General features: G+C 41.8%; 1 long non-coding RNA gene across 1 annotated transcript in view; it reads left to right on the forward strand.

Annotated features, from left to right (window-relative positions):
• The window catches only part of LOC138067854 (uncharacterized), a 34849-nt gene extending 19720 nt beyond the window's left edge, over positions 1–15129 (forward strand). The window contains exons 2-3 of the long non-coding RNA XR_011142304.1: positions 2846–2962; positions 15051–15129. This is a non-coding gene — a long non-coding RNA (uncharacterized lncRNA). The remainder of the gene's footprint in view (positions 1–2845; positions 2963–15050) is intronic.
• Positions 15130–19880: the final 4751 nt, after the last annotated feature.

Raw genomic sequence — 19880 nt, forward strand, 5'->3', positions numbered from 1 at the left:
AGAGCCTTGCTATTAAAAGGAAGGTGATATTGAAGTTAGGAGTGCGGTGAAGTATCTGGAGAGATGTAAAGCTCGAGCTGAAAGGATGCTATTATAGTCCTTTCTGAAAGTTATCAGTACAGAAGGGCTGTTTTAATATACAGCACTAGTTCTGGAGAGCATCAGATTCCTGATGCTGCCGTTAGTCACGGCGCTCTTTCATTGGGAGCGGCGATACTGCATTTTCTTGCAGGGCGGCGATGCACCTATTTATTCCAACGAATTTCGTAGATCAACGTTGGCGATCAAAACTATGCTGATAAAACATCAAGATCTGAAAGGACTTCAGAAAATTAATGAATTAAGACCCTCGCGAATGACCGCCAGCGTGTGCATTTATGGGAAAGAAAGAAAATATGTGCACATCCAAACGGAGAGCTGGCTTGACGGATGGCAGCGAGACATCTTTGTCACGGTCCATGGCTCCTTCTGCTTAACTCTGCAGCTTCTCTGCCCCTCTACTGGGGCCTGGCTTTGCCTGTAATAATTTGGGGAAGGAAATTTGGGGAAGTCCAATGTTATCCCATGTGTTGCAACCTTGATAGGCCCTTTTAGCTGATGGCCCCTCACTTCACCGAGGGAATGCTCTTTCTCCTGAATTTCTTATTTCCAGTTACCTAAGCTGTGGCACTGCTAGGCAGAAGGGACAAGTAATTCACTGCCAGCCTCGCTCGCTGGAGATAACACCCTATGTCTAAGTAAGGACAGATGCACAGTACAAAAGCTTTCTTAAGCTGGCTGTGTGGAGCTTTCATTCTCACTAAAATCAGAGGTGTTCCCATTAGTTGTGGATGCTGACCCAGGAGGGAAGCATGGCCCTGTTTCAGTATAGAAGTGGCAGCGTGGGGAATATTGTCACCTTCTGCACAACCAAGAGGTCTGCAGCTACTTAACATATGTGCTTAAAAACACCACACTGAAGGAGTAAGTTAAAACATGGGTGTCTGTCATCATTAGGAGTGTATTTTTGGTTCACTGATCTAACACAGACAGTTGCGGTTTTCCGTGGTGATCATGTAGTACATTATGCAGCTTGGAGAATTAACTTGAGCTGTAAACATTTGTGCTTTGGGTGGTGAAAGGCTCCGTTTCTTCCCTCCTTAACTCGTGTGGCAGCCCTCTGTCCACAGTTCAGTGCGTGAGTATCTGCTATGTCCTAAATGTGATCCCAAGCTGCGGCTAGAAGGAGGCTGGGATAGAGCTGCAGGGCAGAAGACAGGAAGCCTTGCTGTGATGCAGGCTTACGGAGAAGTTGAGGTTCATAAATTAGAAAACACATCTGCAAAATGAGAGAGAGATCAAATCTTTGCATCAGTGCTTTGGAGGCAGCATGCGGGGGAGACAAAGGGCAGAGAAACCCACTGCAGGGAGCATTGCCAGAATGAACAACCTCCAGGATGTGTTTTAACAATAACGGTGAACATCTGGCCATGGAATAGCTTGAAATTATGATAGTGCTTCTGGGCTGCAAAGCCAGCACATCGCCCTGGGTGTCAGCCACCGCTTGGTGCATAGTGAGTTGTTTCTCTCCGTCGTTGCTTTTGACTTCCCTGGAAGTAAAATTTTTATCATGCTATAAATGAGATAACTGAGGGTAACCTGCTAGTAGCAATTTGCATGCCAGTTTGTCTCTAATTACTGGAATATCGTTACTGAAACTAAAAGCATGAGATGATAATAAGAAAAATATACACATAAAATCCGTAGGGCTAAAGGGCAGAAACTATTTTTGGATGAGCAGATTTGGCTTTTAACGGGGAAGAAAAAAAGATTTGTTGGTAACGATAGCATAAATGCAGACTAATGCAATTTCAGAGGTCAATTAGAAAGGGAAATCTCTTGAATTAAAAGCGATTCGTTGCATCATCTACCGCAATACCTGGCAGAAGAGGAAACCGACAGAGAAAACAGAACAACACCTTCTGGCAACGTAGGCATTGCCGTGGAGCCAAAGCAAGCAAGGGAGCCATAAGCCCTTGTGGAAGTTTGGGGCAGGAATGAGTTGTCTTTTTGACCACCAGCTTCCACTTTATTGTTGTGAGAGGCGAAGGAGACAGGGTGACGTGAGAGTGCAAGGACTCATGTCCATCTCGTTTCATATATGAAGGGGTTGAAAATGTCATAGTGGAATTATTGCTGGAATCTGTTCTCTCACCTTACTTTCCTGTCTAGGAATACTGGCTTTCAGCATCTCATGGGATTTCAGACAAGGCTCTTCTTCCATTGTCTTGCTTCCTATATCACTTCTAAGTCAGACTGGGTAATATCAAGGTGTGGATTTTTTTTTCTTCCCAAAATAATGAATTTAAATAACAGCCTAATCTGCTTTCTCTTGGCTAAAGCAAAATCTTTCCAATGCAGTTGTAGACATGGTTCTACTGAATCTATAAACTGTATGTAAAACCAATTTGTGTATCTAGCTCTGCCATATTTACAGAAGTGGTCTAGATTTCATTAATATTTGACTACTGCAGGGGAAATGGTAACTAACAAAATCACTAAGAGAAATGATGACTAATGCCAAACAACCTATGCGAACGTTTGTCAGTCTCTCTCTGGCTTCCTCCCACCCTGAAGGCAATGGGGTTTGTGAAGTATAGATCTATGTAACAACAAATGATAATGATGGAGGATTTAGGTGCATATGGCAAAATCTTAAGAAGAGAGTAAATAAAAGCATCCTGGCACCCGGGCAAGTGGCAAATGGATATTATCAAGTAATGGTGGCTCAAGGAGTCATAGGCAAACTCACAAGAAGAGGGAAAGTTCTGCATGGGGTTCATCCAGGCTGTTGCTCTTTCCACAGGAGGAAGTTTGTAGTTGTCTGAACAGAGAAAGAATATCTTCAAAGGCGCTGGAGCCTGAGGTCTGCATGTACGGGAAAAAAGTAAAAGCCGACCGATAAAACGTGGGATGACCGCAGGTATGTTCCCGCTCGTGTTGCTGCTAATGGTTACTTACAGTGAACCACAAAGTTACCGTTCACGTCACTGAATGAGTAAAATGTTCTGTCTGTGACCTACAAATAATAAGAATCGTCCCCGTACCTGGCCCTCCCCAAGCCTCTAAAGTAGTTTCCATGGGATGTTCCTGCAAGAAGTTTGCTGAAAGTGTAGGAGGAGCTGCCTCTCCCAACGTGTGTCTCAAAGGCGTTTCTTGCAGGCTTCTTTGCTGCTCTTTACTTTGTGCAATGCGGGATGCTTTTGGTTCATGCAATAATACCATTTTATACCATTTTGGCTCCTGGTATTTTTCATCCACGTTACAGCTGCTGGTTATATGAATTGCTTACTGTCTCGTTGAGAAGGTGGTTGTGCAGATACATTTCAGGATTTTTGTTTCGTCATTCAAAAGAACAAAAAATATTTTTACCAGGTATAGGAATAAAAATAGTTGAAAAGATCTATTTCTTGAGCTAATAATCTGAAGCCTAGTTAGGTAAGAGACATGTAATTCAACTAGCATTTCAGTTACAGTGAAATAAGTGAAAATATGTCTTCAATATAAAACTGTACTGTGCTGGATCTCAGTCCCATAGTAACCACAAAAGTGAGATGCTCTGTATCAGTAAAGTTACGATTAATGCCCACTGAATGAGTAAAATATTCTCTCTGTGAAATACAAATAATAAGATACAGAAACACAATCAGGAGGGAAATTACACTGTATAAGGAGTTCTACTTTATCAAAGCTGTCTGGACAGATCAATACACATCAGTTTTGCTTTGCTGTGTTGTAAAAGTGAAGCGGTGTCTGTGGTACAAGTATATGATTCCAATTATATCATTTTGTAAAAATAAAAAAGTATAGGGCTTTGGACAGCAGTAAAAAGTCTGCCGGAAGATGCCCTTGCAATTCAAAAAACAACAGCCTCATGTTTCAGGACTTCCTAGAGAAACGCTTGTGTCGCTATGTGGAGCCGTCGTTCCTCTCCATCTGCATTTCCTTCTGAGCAGAAGTAAGTTGCGACACTTAGCGCTCGTGGCGTGAGCTCACTGAAGTTATTCCATCCATTGATCAGACAGAGGTTACCCGGATCAATGCCTGCGGCGTATGGAAAGAGGCGCAACACGTTAGCTGTATGGGTTTTTTGCTGTTATCAGGAGGTGGGTGTTTTGCCGAGAAGTTGGAAAAAGGCAAAGGATACCTATGTACTAAAACTGGTGTCCTTTGCGTTGTCTGGAGAATACAGGTACGAAGGAAATAATGGGTATGTTTTGCTGCAACTGTAGTTGTGTCCTACTTTTCACCTTCAGAGTGCCCAGCAGCACCGCATCTGCGACTGGGGCGAAGTCTCCGGGAGAAAGGCCAGTGGAGTAGAGGGGGAAGGAGCTCGGCTGACAGGGGCTGTGAGTGGTTTTGCCCCAGAAAGGGCTAGCATAAGCTCAGTGAAGCTGTAAAAATTGTGACAGCTTGCTGGCCAAATCTTGTGCTTGGGCAGTGGGGAGGTGCCTTAAATGTATCTTCTTCCCTCGTCCTCCTTCCTAGATTTCGAAGTGCTAAAAGCAAGACGAACTCTTTTTTGCTGTCCCTTTTTTCCATGCTGGTTTTCCCTTTACTGAAGTTACTTCACTGGAATAATATTTTAAAATAATTGCAATGGTGAGATTCTGTGCCACACGTGGTTATGGAGCAAAAGCGACTTTCTACTGTGCTCTTTTCTTCTCGTTGTGGATAACTCAGAGCTGAATATCTGACAAGACCCTATGTAGCTCTTAGATCAGACCTTTCAAGGAGTGGTGGATAGTCAACAAACTGCACATTCCCTCTGTGGGTTTTTTTAAATCTTTCTTTTACTTTTTTTTTACTTTTTTACTGCCAATTTTGTTGAGAAAAAATAAATCCTTGTCCCCCCTGTTTTTTATCATGATCATCAGCTCCTTCTATTTAATACATGACCAAAAGTGATTAAAATGACACAAAATGATATAGGGACTGAAAGGCAGGCACAGGGCACAATTAAGTGTATATCCTGTCTGTAGTGTTTATAAAGGCTTTTCTTAAGCATCCTTTAGGTTTTTCCAGTCGGTCCCTAGGAACTGAAGCATTGAGGGAATTTTACTTTAGGCGCTGGAATGTTTTGTTAATTACTGTTGCTGTTGTTATTAATGTGAATATGTGCCTGAATGGCAAATTAAGTAGTGTGGCTAGACTTTTTCAGGGGAAAATATATTGTTTGGTCCTTATTCTTCTCTTCCTTGGTAAAAATTAAGCCTTTTTCCATAATCAAGGTGACCCTCTAGCAAATTAATCTAAGTTTTAGGATAGTACCCTTTACAAAGTCTCTACTAATCTTTGAAATTAGGACTTCATTAATGTGAGTAGATGGGGAGTCTTACCATCCTTTCATTTATTTATTTATTTTCGACTTGAGGCAGGTACTTCTATGACTGAGTTAAAAAAAAGGTAATGCTTTTTACTGTGAAAGGTCTTTGTAATGTAAATACGTATCAACACAAGGGTGTTTTTTCATATCAAAGCCTGATCTTGAGGGACACAGCAAAAGTGTGGAACAACACTAAATTTGCAGAATCCACGCATTTTTGTGTCTATGATTTTCTGCTGTCATTGAAAACAGTGAAATATTGGAGATATGAAAACCAGTGAAATATTGGGGATATGAAAAATACCTGGTCCAAGGTTAGCAAGGGCAGTAATCTACTGTTCATAAAGTCCGTGCGGTGTTTTCTTGCTGTGAAGGAGGCAGAGATTTTTAAGAGCCATGTGAGTTTTTAAGACATCTTTTATTGTTTTTGATGATATTATTATGATTTTCAATATAGTACCAGAGGACTTCAACTAAATCTTAGCCCCTGCTGTTCAAAATACTGTGGAGGAAGGAGACTATGAAGGACGGTAGGCAAGCCTTTGCTCTGGGTTGTTTGTGTTCTTACACGTTAACTGTTTTTCCAAGTTTGCCCTTCCCAAATCAGAGTTCATGATCTTTCCTCCCAAGTTTTTTTTCTATTATATCCTCGTCCATTAAGTTTTATATCACCCTTTATGCCACCATATCTTAGCCATTGAAGGAAACGATCAAAGCTGCCTTCATTGCTGGTATTTCCTTCTTTTCTCATATCTGAGTCGTGAGGGAAATGAAACAGCACCAGGGGTGGCCACAGCACCAGGGCTGGCCACAGCCCCACAACCATCCGTGCTGTTAGCATGTTAGCAGTGGCCCTCCCTTAGTTTGGGTTTCTACCAACTCACCCTCCTCCAGATGACTGCTGGTCAAGCACAGAGACTGGTCTCGGCCTGCAGACTGGTTGTGACCATGTTGTCTGGGTCAATAAGAGAGTTCAGTGGCTTGGACGCAAGCCATGCAGGAGGCCAGATGAGTAGGTCTCCCCGAGCACCCCATTACAGGAAAGTAAAAGTTGCTTTTTTTATAATCACAGCCTGCTCTCGAATGGCCATGTAACACAGGATTATCTGGATGTGAAAATACGTATATAAAGCAGCAAAGCCCATTCATGTTGGCCTTGGTGATAATAACTGGCCAGCTTGACCGCTTGAGCATCTCCCATTCACAAAACCACCACATCTTCTCGTAAGATTTTACCTTATATGAATAAGTGATTTGGCAGCATGTGGTAATACCAGTGAAAAGCTCTGCTCTGCTGATTTTTTGCTACAGAACTGCAGGAAACAGAGAATAGCGCAGATGAATAGCATGCTTGGCAGCGTCTCCCTGCCCCTTGCTGCCCTCTGAAAGCCTCACACACTGCTAAGGTTCAGCCATGGTGGCGCACATATGGAGATCTCCGAAATTTTGATAAATGGCAGATTGCTAGCGACTGTCTTCAGGTGCTAACCCCGGCGGCTAAACTCATAAAAGCTGTCAACGAAGGCAGGATGAGCAGCTTGGGATGACTTGCGATAGGGTATAGTTTTGTGTTAAGGAGATGTTACCAGACTGTCCCATGTTGTCAGTCTTGATTGACCAGCTTTTGGTGGAAAATAGCTATTCCAAACCTCCATCCACCACTGTTTTAAAGATGTGTGGCATAAAAAAATGAGTAAGGCCTGGCTGCTCCCGCTTGTTGAAGTCCTGTTAAGGTATGATTGGGCATGTGCAAGCAACTTAAAAATGGCTTCACTGTCTTTGCTCCAAGGATTGTAACGTCATCCTGTAGGTTACAGGATTATCGACCTGTCAAGAAACCGGCCTCCAACGAGGACTGGGAGAAATACAGCATCTCTATGTTGGGCACTGCCAGGTCGCTCGCGTAGGAAATCCACCTCATCCAGAGTTTTCAGATTTACTTCAGTGCTTGTCAGCCACTCCAAGTCAGGAGAAGGTTATGCAGTTACCCGTGTTTTAAAGCCTTTTATGATTAAGTCATTCAGCTCTTCTGCCTAGAAACTGTCTGAAAGCTAATGGAGAAGAAAGCGGTGTTTGCAAAGAGCACAATAAAAGCTGAGGAGTGAGAAGCTGTTCTTCAGCCCCTGGTGAAGAGAGCTGACATGCTGCAAAGGCATGAGAAGAGATCTTAGCAGACTCTCGGGCGCTGTTAGGCTGCGTCTGTCGGAGGCTGCTGTCCCTCGCGCTCTTCCCCGTGACCGGGCTGGCGAAGGCAACCCTCTCTGAGCTCTGGCTTGTGGGTGAGCTACTTCTGTGCAGCTTTGAATCCTGCTTATTTTGGCTGGTCTCATGAACCCAAGCCTGCATGTTCACACTCAATGCTTTTCATTTCATGAGCTAGCTGATTATGCAGTGCTTTTAATGCCTGCAGTGCTTTAACAGGAGTTTGTGTTTCGTACCTACAAGGCACAAGTGAAGTTGAGCTGTCTGGGATTCATACCTGAGAAGAGATTTTGAGGATTTCTTCTGCCAGATGACTTTGATCTTCTACCACCGCTGCCCAAACCTCAGGTTTAATTTGCACCAGAGCTCTGCCTGAAAAAAGTGTGAAATGGACCTAGCAAATCCATCTTTTTTTCTGTCTTGCTGAGGCTAAAGCCCTGCCCCAAGTTTGTTCTGCCTTCGTTATGGGCTACGCTGCCCTCCTGGGCTGCGTCTCTCCCTGGTGGAAGAAGGTGGTGCCACCCCTCGGAGAAGTTATCTGCGCTCTAGGGGCACCCACGTGGATTTGTCTCAGTGTACCACCGGCTTGCTTTGTGTTCAAGACTTATGTTTATAGCTATGAAAGAGGTAGAAGATGTTACATAATCCAGCTTTATAGACCTTGTTTTAAAAAATGTATGGGTTTTTGTGACCTGAAAATGCGTCCAAACATATGATGACCGGTATTCCAAAATGTCTATTTTATTTTCTCTGTTCATTGTGGCTGTGCAAGAGGCAAAATGTTAATATTTTTGCAGCTATATGTTGCAGCAATGTTGAAGCAAGCAGTGTAGCTTCTTGCGTGTGTTCAACTGTTTTAGGTGAATATTGCTCTCGATTAACCTTTAATTTATGGTTTTCTGAAGAATTGGAATAAAAGATCCAGTTTTCTAGGTTTCCAAATGCAAAACCATTTTTAGAATAATATTCAAATATTCTAAATGTACTGGCTTTATGCATTCTGATATATTTCTAATGATATTTGTGTCAAGGCAGATCTCTTAAATATGAGAAAAATAACCTCATTTGCACAAGTAATTGAGGTGGAATATTCCTGAGTAAAAATAAACACTGATGAAATTCAGTGTTTTCCATTTCCATCACAAACTGAAAAACAGATCATTCTGTCAGAGAATTTTTTTTTGAGGCTCCCGAATTTTTGGAGTAACAGTAGCTCCACTTGATAAATGAATGTAGCTTTGATGGTGACAATATGCAGAAATGTGCTTTTTCGAATGTCTCATTGAAAATAGGTATATTCAGAAATCAGTAACAAAATCGATTTATGTGAAATTATGCAGTTAATTCATAAGCTGACAATGGAAAAGTAGACTTTTTTATAGTATATATTAGCCTTTCTTATTAGACTTTGTAAAAGCTTTCCTGGACCAATATCATCAATATATAACCATCATCTTCTTACTGGGATAGTCACAGGTTACTTGCAAGCATATTTCAGCTTGAACCCTGTGCATTTTTGAGCCCCTTTTGGGTAATAAGTGGTGGACTGATTTTTCCTGTTACTGGGATTCTTGCACACTTCCAGAACATATTAGGTATAACTAATTTAATCCGTTTAACGTAGGGAAAAAGATAAGATGATGGCACTTTGTCTGCCTCCTTTCCTTGCAGGGACGTTTCTTGCTGGATGCTTCTTAGTTAACAAGTACAGACCATTCCTCGGAGGAACTAATGTGTGTAATTCTCCTTGTTATTAATTGCTGCAGCTTGTAATGAATGCAAGAGCCTCCGTAGGCTTTACAGTAAGATCCGATTAGCTCTGAAATCTCTCTCTTCCAGCAGTGCCTGCCTAGGCTTCACCTAACAAACCGTTTTGCTGCCCAGCCGTGCAAAGCCTCGGGTAGAGCTGAAGTGGTTGTTTTCACAACAATAAGAAAACCTGCTATCTCTCGGTACAAAATAAAACTGCTTTAACTACAGTGTGTCTTTGTGTTTCACCGCCAGCACACGTGGATTATACAACTTTTAAGAAGTCAGTACTGGGCGCAGGAGGCTGGAAGATGTGAAATAGCGGTGCAGGCTCTGGGAGAGCGCTGAGGCTTTCCCTAAGGAATTTTAAGTGAAACCCTCTTAACTGCTTTCAAATGGTTTTATTTTTTTATCTCATGTACTCTGAGGCTGAATTATTCCCTGCAGGAATGTGTTTTGACTTTTGCATTTGCAAAGCGATAACAGCCTTTCACTTTATGATATACCAGTTAATTAAAAGATACATGTTGTTGCTGTGACTGATGCTTTTGTAGGGACTGTCTGCCATTTTTGTTAACGAACTTAAAAGAAAGTTGATCTTACATATTTCAACTAGAAAAATTCTACTAAAGGGGAATAAATAGAAAACTACAGAAGATGGTGAATTTACTGGCAATTTATCTGCATTCTTTAAAAGGATGAAAACTGATGATTTTGCTATCATTTCCTGAATCAGTTTTATTGATGCATCTTCTGTGTTATGGTTTGAGAATATAACTAAAGGTATTAGACATGGCATAATGAGGCATTTTATAGATAAGATTTATTTTATATTGTTTCAAACTGCGTCCTCTCCAGATTGCTGAGTTTACAGGGTCATGGTGCTTTGTGAGAGAGACTTTGGCTTCAGCTGTGCTTAGGATGTGGAGCCTGATTCTGAAATATTCCTCACAGAGATCAGTGAGATCATAGTTTGTATCCAAAAGTTGAATTTATTTAGGGGAAATGGGACCCAGTGTCAGGAATCTGTGGCCAGTCAGTCCACTGAGATGCTATTTTTTTCACTACTGCACTATTGTTACTTCTGTGTATTCCTATTACAACTTACAAAGTCAGAAACAACCACTAAAGAATTTTTAAAAGCTGAAGCTTTGCTCTATTATATTCTAGGTCCTAATACTCTAAATAATAATATGTCAGGGTATTAAAACCATATATGATTAGTTCACAGGGAGAATTATTGGGTCATGTCCAGAAGTATCTTGGCACAGGAATAGTTCTACTTTTTGCTTAATTTTATGTTCTGAAGCTATGAAATTCTGCATGTCTCCAGGAACACGGCCATTACCTCTGCGTCCTTACAGTAACAGGGGCAGAGGATTCTTGTCGCCTTGTAGGATAGCATTTACCAGCCAAAACCTGATCTTCTCTCCCCAGTCCGAACCATTAAGCTAGACAATGAGGAGATGTAGGAAGAGACTTTTGGAGTCAGGAATGCAAGTAAGTCCACCTCATGCGGTGAATTTTTCAGCCCTTGAAATCACCAGGAATTATGTCACTGATTTCCTTTGGGCTAGACTTTCATCCGGAGCCCAGCTTTTGCCATGCTATGAGAGCGCAGTTAAGTGGGGTTGGCACAAATGTAGCAAATGTATCGCTAAATCTATCCCTCTTTACAGCTTTACTTCAAAGGCAGCTTTGCACCTGTTTCATCTGAAACTGGTCAGTCTCGAGACTTCTACATACTTCCATTCACACTTCTGCATTTCCGTTTTGTTTAGGCTCAGCCCTGGGGGCAGAAGCACCTGGGTTCAGTGCTGCTGACCTCCTTCCCCACTGTGTGCCCAGTGCCTACCTGTGACCTTGCAGCTCATACGTGTATTTTTATGGATGTGAGTAGCCTCTGTGATGCTTATGAAATAAATTAAACTACTTTACGCATGGAAAAGCCAAGCACATACATAAAGGTTGGCTGGAGTGTGGCCAAAAAGACTTTTCAGAGATATATCGTAAGCCACATCTGATGCAGTCTCAATGTGTTTTTCACATTATTACCACGATAAAGCCATTCCTTTTCTTTAACCATTCTCACTTTTCATAGACACGTTATCTTTACGCTGCTTTGTCTTTCTCTTATTAAAGACAAACACTGTAAAAATACTAATAAGGTGTGTGGGTGGCGAGGGCGGGGGTCCGCTGTTTTTCCATGAACTGCCAGCCTCCCAGAACATGCGCAGAATGCTGTTGGGTTAAAACCTTGTCCAGGATATAGAGGGTGATGATCTGTGTTCATGAACCCTGAGATATTGCCCCTCTAGAAGGAACAGTTCAGTGAACCGCTCCTGCCCTTGGTTATCCGAGATGAAGATCTGAGGGCTTCAGAGGTGGCTGCTGAGTGTTTGAGCCTCTCATAGCATGTTTCTGTTTTGTCACGCTGAAGTAGAGGTGTCTCCTGAGAAAAAGTTATTGTTGCCTGGAGAGGTGAAAGCCATTCACAGAGGAGCAAATTCATTCCAAAATCATTCCACTGACTTCAGCTAAATGATTCAAGGATGAATTTCAGTCTTTCTTGTTTCCTCCTTTCCACTCTTTCTTCCCTGCCATCTTTCTTCCTCCCTTGTGTATGGTACTTTACAATACTAATTTGGTAGGGCTCTGTGGTAAGTAGTTGTTGTTGGTTTGGATCATTTTTGGCAGATTGCTAATCTTTTTTTCCCTTTGTGGTATGCAGCTATATACAAGTATATGCTCTCCTTGTTTAGGATAAAATCGTATCATGAAAACACCTGAGACAGCAGGAGAAAATGACTTTTCATCCTTGCTGGTCCAGTGATCATTAATGTCATCAGAAAAACCTACCCTGAAGTTTTATTTTAGAATTACAACGAGCAATGCTAAACTTACAGGTTCGTTAAGGCAGACTAATGCGAAAAATCAGAAGATAACCTCTTTGCGCCATAATGTGTGTTGATGCACAGAAAACTTCAGAGAACTTGAGCCAAAGTCACATGAGAGGGGAGAGGGAGGAAAGGAGGAGCAGGCTCTTTAAAGAAAGCCAGATTTTGGGGGGGGTCTAGTGGTACCAAGGATCTTCATGGGGTTCTGGGTTTCTTCCTTATATCCTTCTGAAGTCCTGGGTTTTTTTTGACATTCAAAGTGCAGTTATGAGGAGTAGCAGAGTGTAATTGATTGGGAGAATAATAAATAGATGAAAAAGCAAGCCGTGAGGTGTCTTAGCTGTGTAGACATTTAAAAGATTATTATCTATAAAGAAAAAAAAACAGAGAAAAACTTTTTCTTTGCAGGCAAACGAGGGTATCATTTTCTGCATATGTGTGTTTGTTAGGTAAAGTCAAACTTTGTGATAGGTAATTAGGAAAAACAAAAGGCTTCCTGTAATGTTACATTGAAGGGCTGGCTGTGATTCAGGGCGAAGGTTTAGATGCTGTTCCAGCTTATGAGGTGTTATTGTCTCTTCCTGTTAGCGAAATACCAGCGTGGGATGTAATTATTGCTGTTAGTAATGTACCTTGTCCTGTAGCCATCTTTCTCTCTTGAAGTATCTTATGTGTGCTAAAATGTCCTGTTGTAATAATGACCTACTGCAGTAATAAAGTTGTCAGGCCGCGTGTATGATTGACCACTGCATATTGTTGTAACTGTCCTTTTTGCATCATATTAGTCTGACTTTATTGCTGTTGTGGATCATGTTTATGGGGGCACTGTAAAATCTGGAGGCAGTTAGAGCCTGTTACCCTGCCCCCATTCATCACTGGGGGCTCTTTTTCCCTACTCTTCCCTTATTGCAATTTCTTGAACAAGAAGTTCTTGTGTTACTGTTTTAACGTTACTTGAGCAGACAGAGGGCCTGTCCAAAAATCCAGACTCATCATTTATGAAATCACGTTGTGGACTTCAGGCCCAACTTCTTTCCATAGGATATTTGTCCAACTTGTAGCACATGGAGGGGTTTCAGTCCGAGGGCTGAGCTCCTTCGTCATTCTCCGGCTGATTTTCTGGAAGCGAAAGTCAAGTAATGGCCAGGTAGAGACATGAATGGAAACTTCTGCTTCTCAGGTGAACTTTCTAATCGCCGCACGTGAGTCTCCCTCAGGCTGTGCCACAGCGATCTGCGCGGCACAGCCTACTCGCGTGTACAGGCAGCGAGACCGATGCTCCAGCCTAGAGGGGCACGGGGGCTTCCCTCCCCGTGGTGGTGACGGCTTAAGTATGCTATATTTAATTATGCAGCCTCCCAAGTGCTTGAGAACCGTTCTTGTTGCCTGAAAAACCCTCTAGGCATATAGCTAAGCCATCCTTTACACTTCCCGAGCAGAAAAAAGGCACAAAATCCAGGTCTTCCACAGCCTGCCTAAACGTACTAGCCGCTGAACGAGAGGGTAAAGTCAGTCTTCACCGAAAATAGATTTACTCACACCTAATCTACAGGACATAAGTCCGCGCAGAAGTAGTCTGCATGCCACAGCATGGCTGTGATACGGAAAGTCAGGAAAAGCAAAGTTAAGCTGAAAACGAAAATGCCGTCTCTCTTTAACCGCACCTTTGATGCTGTTTTCTTATAACTGTGCAAGTTAGTAAATTGGCTAGTTGTTAGTAAATACATTGCAATATAAAAGGAAATTGCTTCTATAATTTTACAGCCATTAAGGAGGGAGCAGCTTCACTTTAAACTGTTGCTGTTGCGCTGTATGGGTTGTGAGCCTGCCCGAAGTATGTGGAAAGCTTACTGGGTTGCTCTGTGGGGCCTGGCATCACTCCTCTATCACACAGGAAGGCAGAGGGCTGGAATAAGCCAGGCAAAAAATCCCAGGTAATAGGTAAACCCCAGGTATGAAACTCAGATTCACCGTCACTGAGACTCACTGTCCGAGGGGATGCGGTCATTTGCTTTTACGTATGAACATGTGCTTTCTCTTTCTCAAAACAGCTCACGGGTTTGTAGGGAAATCACATGCACCTTTTTCCTTCTCGGATGACTAGTAGCTTTGGGCTGTGTCTCCAGCAAAAAACTACCTGAAATATCAATGTCAAAGCTGATTGTTTTGGATAATTATGATCATTTCTTGGACTTGTGATTAATGGTAAATTGAGATGCATGTAACATAAGGAGAGTAGGGGGTGGTGGACCTTAGGAGAAAAAAATATTGTTTTAATTAAATCTACAGAGCACTACAGAACTTGTCTGGGACCAGAAGATGACTGTGTGTCTGGGAGATGCATCTGGCCTTGGGCTGGCAGCAGAGCCAGGCATTCATAATTCTGCTGCTCCTGTATTTGGAAGTATTTTTGCAAATAAATTAAAGACTTGTGGTTCCTATGTCTGATTTTAATAGGCATAGTAACTTTCTGGAGTTTTCTAAGTACCATTTTGACGAAGATGACTGTCATTTTCTTCCTCCCCCCTGCAATTCTTTGTTATGATCCTTTGTGCTGTTGTTTTGACATCAATGGGAATCCATGCTTCAGTACAGCTTCCTGTGCATTGTATTCTTTTCTTTTGCGCTCTAGCTCTTCTCTATGGTTTTAGTTATCTGTGTAACTGAAATGCTTTTTGGAAAACTACAGGTCCTTATTTATGTCAGTGCAGGCTTTGAAAAGCTCTCCAAGCTTTAAAAAAAAAAAAAAGACAACTCTTTGGAAATCATTTTCTCCTTAGTTTGCTTTTGTGTTTCTCCTATTGTATCACCTGCTGAGTAAATGTATGTGATTGCAGGGAAGGAACGCTCTCTCCTTGCTGTACCTAAGGCTGAGCAGCCGCGTGGCCCTTCCTTCGCAACACGACTCATTTCCGGTACAGCTTGCCACCCTCAAGTCCAAGTGGTGAAGGCACTTGTAGACGTGATCAGGAGAGGAGGAGTATCTTCACTACCCTGAAGAGGCTGTGCAGACTGTAAGTCCTGGGGCAATGGTTTGACTGCTGTGCTCACAAAGCGGTTGGTTGCTATGAGGTTGGTTGGTTTTGCATCTGTTGCCTATTGGTATGGGGTCTCGGTAGCGCTATCTGAGAAGACATCTGGCTTGGGAATTGCCTAATGGTGACTCCCATCAGAGACCAAGGACTGCCTTAGCAGAAAACCTCCTTTCCCTGTAAATGAAACCATTTTCGGAAACTCATAGTATTGGTTGTGGAAGATAAGTCCAGCTCAGGAAGGGAAATATGTTCTGGTCTCCTGCGGATCTCGTCTGTTTATTTCCCAAAGGCAATCAAGCCCAGTTCCCTGTACGTGCCAGTAAGGAGGAAGGAAGGGAGAAGTCCGTAAAATAAACAACTTGGATCTATATTGCTTCTGGTAGGCTTTAACAAAAGAAAGGGTGACAAATCTTGAATGTAGATTTACCAGCCTCCAGAAGATAAATGTCTCATTATAACAAGGCAGGGATTTATCAATGCAAGTTCCTTAAGGGAGGAAATTTAATAGAAATGTTGACTACTGTCACTAATGTGTTCTGAGGAAATCTCCATGTATTGAATTTTCCAGCCATTTCTAGTTTTTTTTGAAGTGCTTTGAGTTGTTCATATCACATGTTCTTTATTATTGTAGTCTGATTAGGCTAATTTAAATAACTCAGAGCTTGGATTTTTAGTACGGTAACAATTTGGATTTCTCAAATGACCTCTTTGCCTTGCTAAAGTAACGAGAGAAAAAGCGAAGAAAACTTTGGCTGCTTTGAGGATTGTCAGGAGATGAATGAATAAAAAAACCCTGCAATTTTGCTGAAATCATTGCTACATCATGTTATCTTTAACCATGTATATTGTTCTTGATGCATTGTATTTCTGTTGTAATACAGATGGAGATAAAGCTGCATGAGTTTTGTGCCAGCTCTAATACCAAGTTGTTCGGTGGTGAGAAGGGCTGTGGTTGCAGAGGCTCTGAGAACCTGGTCCTATCCTCTTGCAGACAGACGTTAGGCTTCCATTTAGGAAGCTTTATGTAATGTACATGCTAGAAGAGAGAGCTGCTTCAAAATGCATTTACTGTAGCTTAGAGGATAGAATTCTCCATGTTATTCCATTACTTATAAAAGGAATTGGGTATGTCTGTCTAGAAGACATTCTGACTGTTGTAATAGTGAATTGTGAAGGGTTTTGAGCTTGTTTCTAAAGATATGTTTAGCACTGATAAATGGAATTGCTAATGAAGAGGACAACTTTGGAACCAATGTCTAGCAAAAAAAGTCAAATTAAAGCAGGCTTCCCCTACAGCAGAAAATTTTGAATTCTGATATTCAGTAGTTCTCAGGTAAGGTTAAGCTGTGAGGAAGTTCATTTTTTTTTTACAGAATTGCAGAATCATAGAATAATTTAACTTGGAAGGGACCTCAGGAGGTCATCTAGTCCAACCTCATGCCTTAAGCAGGGCTAACTTCAATATTCAATCAACTTTCTCAGTTGTCCAGTTGGCTTGTCCAGTTGAGTTCTGAGTATCTCCAAAAATGGAGATTACACAGTCTCTGTTTAGCCTTTCTACCCTGTTTGAGCACTGCATTACGGCATTTTTTTCCTGATATCTAGTCAGAATTTTGTTCAGTTCAGCTTGTGATTGTTGCCTCTTGTCCTTTCTCTATGCACTTCTGAAAAGAGTCTGGTTCTTCCTTCCCCAGTGCAGGACTTGGTTATCTACCTCCTAGGAGAGAACGACCTGTGGTGAGTGTCTCTGAATTCCAAAGCTGGGCCCGTATTGATGGCTTTGCACTGTGGGACACAACCCAGCCAGACTGGCCCATTTCGTCCTCAGTCATCCTTTTCGTGATGTGTACGGTATTACCTCCCTAATCTTTACAGCGAGATGGCTGGCTAGGTGCAAGCGTGGGAAAGGTCTTGCCCATCGCTACCCTAGATACTAGAGACACAAGTTTCTGGATCAAAAATAAAAACCCACAAAAAAGAACAGGAGAGTGATATGACAATACTGTAAAAAAACAACCAACCAAACAAAAAAAGCACAAATGAAAGCACCAAATCCCACAAGGCTGTAATCAGGAACTTAATCTCTTTCTGTGTCCAAGGTAGCTGGGACAAGAAGGACAATTTGAGACAAAAATTAGGAAAAATTTCAGGGGACTAATGAGGGTGAGCCAGCTGAAGAGCATATCCGTCGCTGCAGGTCTGCCAGGAATAACGTAGACATGGCTGCTTTTGCCCCGTGGGACAAGGAAATGAATGTGGTCCTACGCGTGTGTAAAGTGAACCCTCCAACTGTGAAGGCTGCTCCCTCCCTCTCTCTCTCTAGCTCTCCCATTTTTTAGCTGAGACACTGAGCAAATGCAGCAGTTGTCATAACTGGATGATTTCTTTAGAATTGACTAAAAAGTTCAGGCCATCTGTGATCCCATCAGGGGAGTAATGGGTAGAAGAGTACTATTTTATTGTGTATATTCAGCTTAAAAAATTCAACTTAGAAGAGAAATATTTATTTTCTTGTAGTTCCTTCTTGGCAGAAGCAGGCTATTATTTTTCGCATGTTCTAGAGATTTTTTTTTAAATATAGCTAGAAGAGAAGAACTCTCTTTAAAATTGTTCAGCAGACATTCTTTTTCATCTAAATGAGTAGCAATAGCTCAGACTCCTGGGCATGTGGGATAATAAAACGATATAGCGAGGTTTGAAATAGGAATGGGAAATTATGGAGACAGAGAGAAGTCTCAGATCTTTGGGCCAATGTGGAGGTACTGGCAGCTCAGCATTGTTTTGCAAACAGTCATGAAGCTGCTTCTGTGACTTCTGGGTACATTGACAGCTCTAGAAATGGAAGTGTCTGCTGAGAAGGCGGTGGTTCATGTTATGTCTATCCTATCATCCACTAAGTAATAATACGCAAACAAGTGTTTGTGTGTGCGAGTGTCATGAAATATCCAAAACCTCTGAGTAACAGTGGCTTCATTTAAACAAAATATAATTTCTTTATGAAAAGGAGAGCAAAGCAACCTAGAAAATCATAGTTTTGGTATATAGCGATGCAGATTATACCTGTAGTGGACATTAGAGGACTGATGCATTCCTGTGGCTTTCCATGCTCCTCTCACTTCTGGGAACGCTGAAACCCAGAGATGAACGAGGCTCAGAAGGGACTTTTCTCATCTGTGCTCTCGTAACCCAGGCCACAGAAATGGCTCCTTTATTTTGGGAGGTTGTTTTTGCATGCGATATGGTAACAAAATAATTTTTCATATCTTTTATAACACTGTGCTGACTAGCCACAGGCTCTACTTAGAAACCAGCTGAACTCTCTGCAAGAGCTGAGGCTAAGGAAAAAGGGATAAGAGAGCTATAAGCGTCTAAAGTATGCCTTTCCAGGTTCAAAAGTACTATTTTGAGTGTTCTTCTTCAATAGATATTTGTAACACTACCAAAGACATAGTATGAACCTTTTCCTTACTGGTATAAATCTGTCAAGACTTGCAACCTTAGCATTTGGAACTTAGACTAACAACTTGAAGGCTAAAAGGCTTATTTTTCTCTTGTGTACTTTTCTTAAGTAGATCACATTTATTTTGAGTGTCCTGTTTGAAATTTGTGCCCAGGTAATCTCTGTCTTCATTGAAAATTTATTAAAATACATGATGGGAATTCATTGCAAGTATCGTCTGCATGGCGTCCGCTGTCAGAGCACAGAGCTGGGGCCAAAAGCAGGCAGCCCTAAAAACTGATAGGGAAAGAGTTTGGGATGAAGCTTCTTTCTTGGGTGAAGAAATGACTTAAAGTAAATGCAGTTTTTGGAAGGATGAGATGCATAGGGAGAAGTAGGCTTTATTTTAGGCAATATTATTCCTAGCTTTCCTAGCATCGGCTAAGAAACTGTCTAGATGTGCTGGGCTAGTGCTTCCAGCTTGAGCGGCGTGTAATTGTGCCCTTTAGGGCTCAGCCCGTTGCCATGGATTCTGATCACGGTTTTAATGGCGATTTTTTGATTCTTGCATTTCAAGGAAAGATAAGTGAGCCCAGACTCTGCGAAAATACAATGTCTGTCATTTTTATTGGGAGCATTTGCTCCAGAGAAAGCACAATAAAGGCCTCTTGTCTGCTCTTCCCAAAAATAAATGTTCTTCCTTCTCTCTTTCTGTCTGGTTTGGCTAAACATTCAGAGTGTTAAAACCTTCCCTTACTCAAGCATCTCTATCACTATTTTATGTTTAATAATGGTGTCAGTCCTTATTTGTATCCTGCAATGTTTTTACATTAACTTTTTTGTGCACAGCTGTCTCTTACCCTTCAGCATACTTCAAGTAGCTACTTGATTTTTTTTTTTGTTCTTCTCACAACATTGACCGTCTAGTTCAGACTGTGTTACACTGATTTGGGTCAGACTATCATCTAGTGCAATAGAAAAGGACCTAAATATGTCTAGGGTCCTGTATTTGAACTGGAGAGATCCTGTAGGTTTCTGCTGTTCCCCCTCCCTGTCTGACTGAATAGCTGAATCTGGGCAAAACAAGACTTTAGTTTTGTGTTTTTCACAGTGGCCTGCGTACAACCATGGTTGCAGAAATGTGACTGTAAAAACCCATCTCTATTTTGCCGGTAACAACTGATTTAGTATTC

This window comes from Struthio camelus, chromosome 7 (assembly GCF_040807025.1).
Source record: "Struthio camelus isolate bStrCam1 chromosome 7, bStrCam1.hap1, whole genome shotgun sequence".
NCBI classification, from domain to species: domain Eukaryota; kingdom Metazoa; phylum Chordata; class Aves; order Struthioniformes; family Struthionidae; genus Struthio; species Struthio camelus.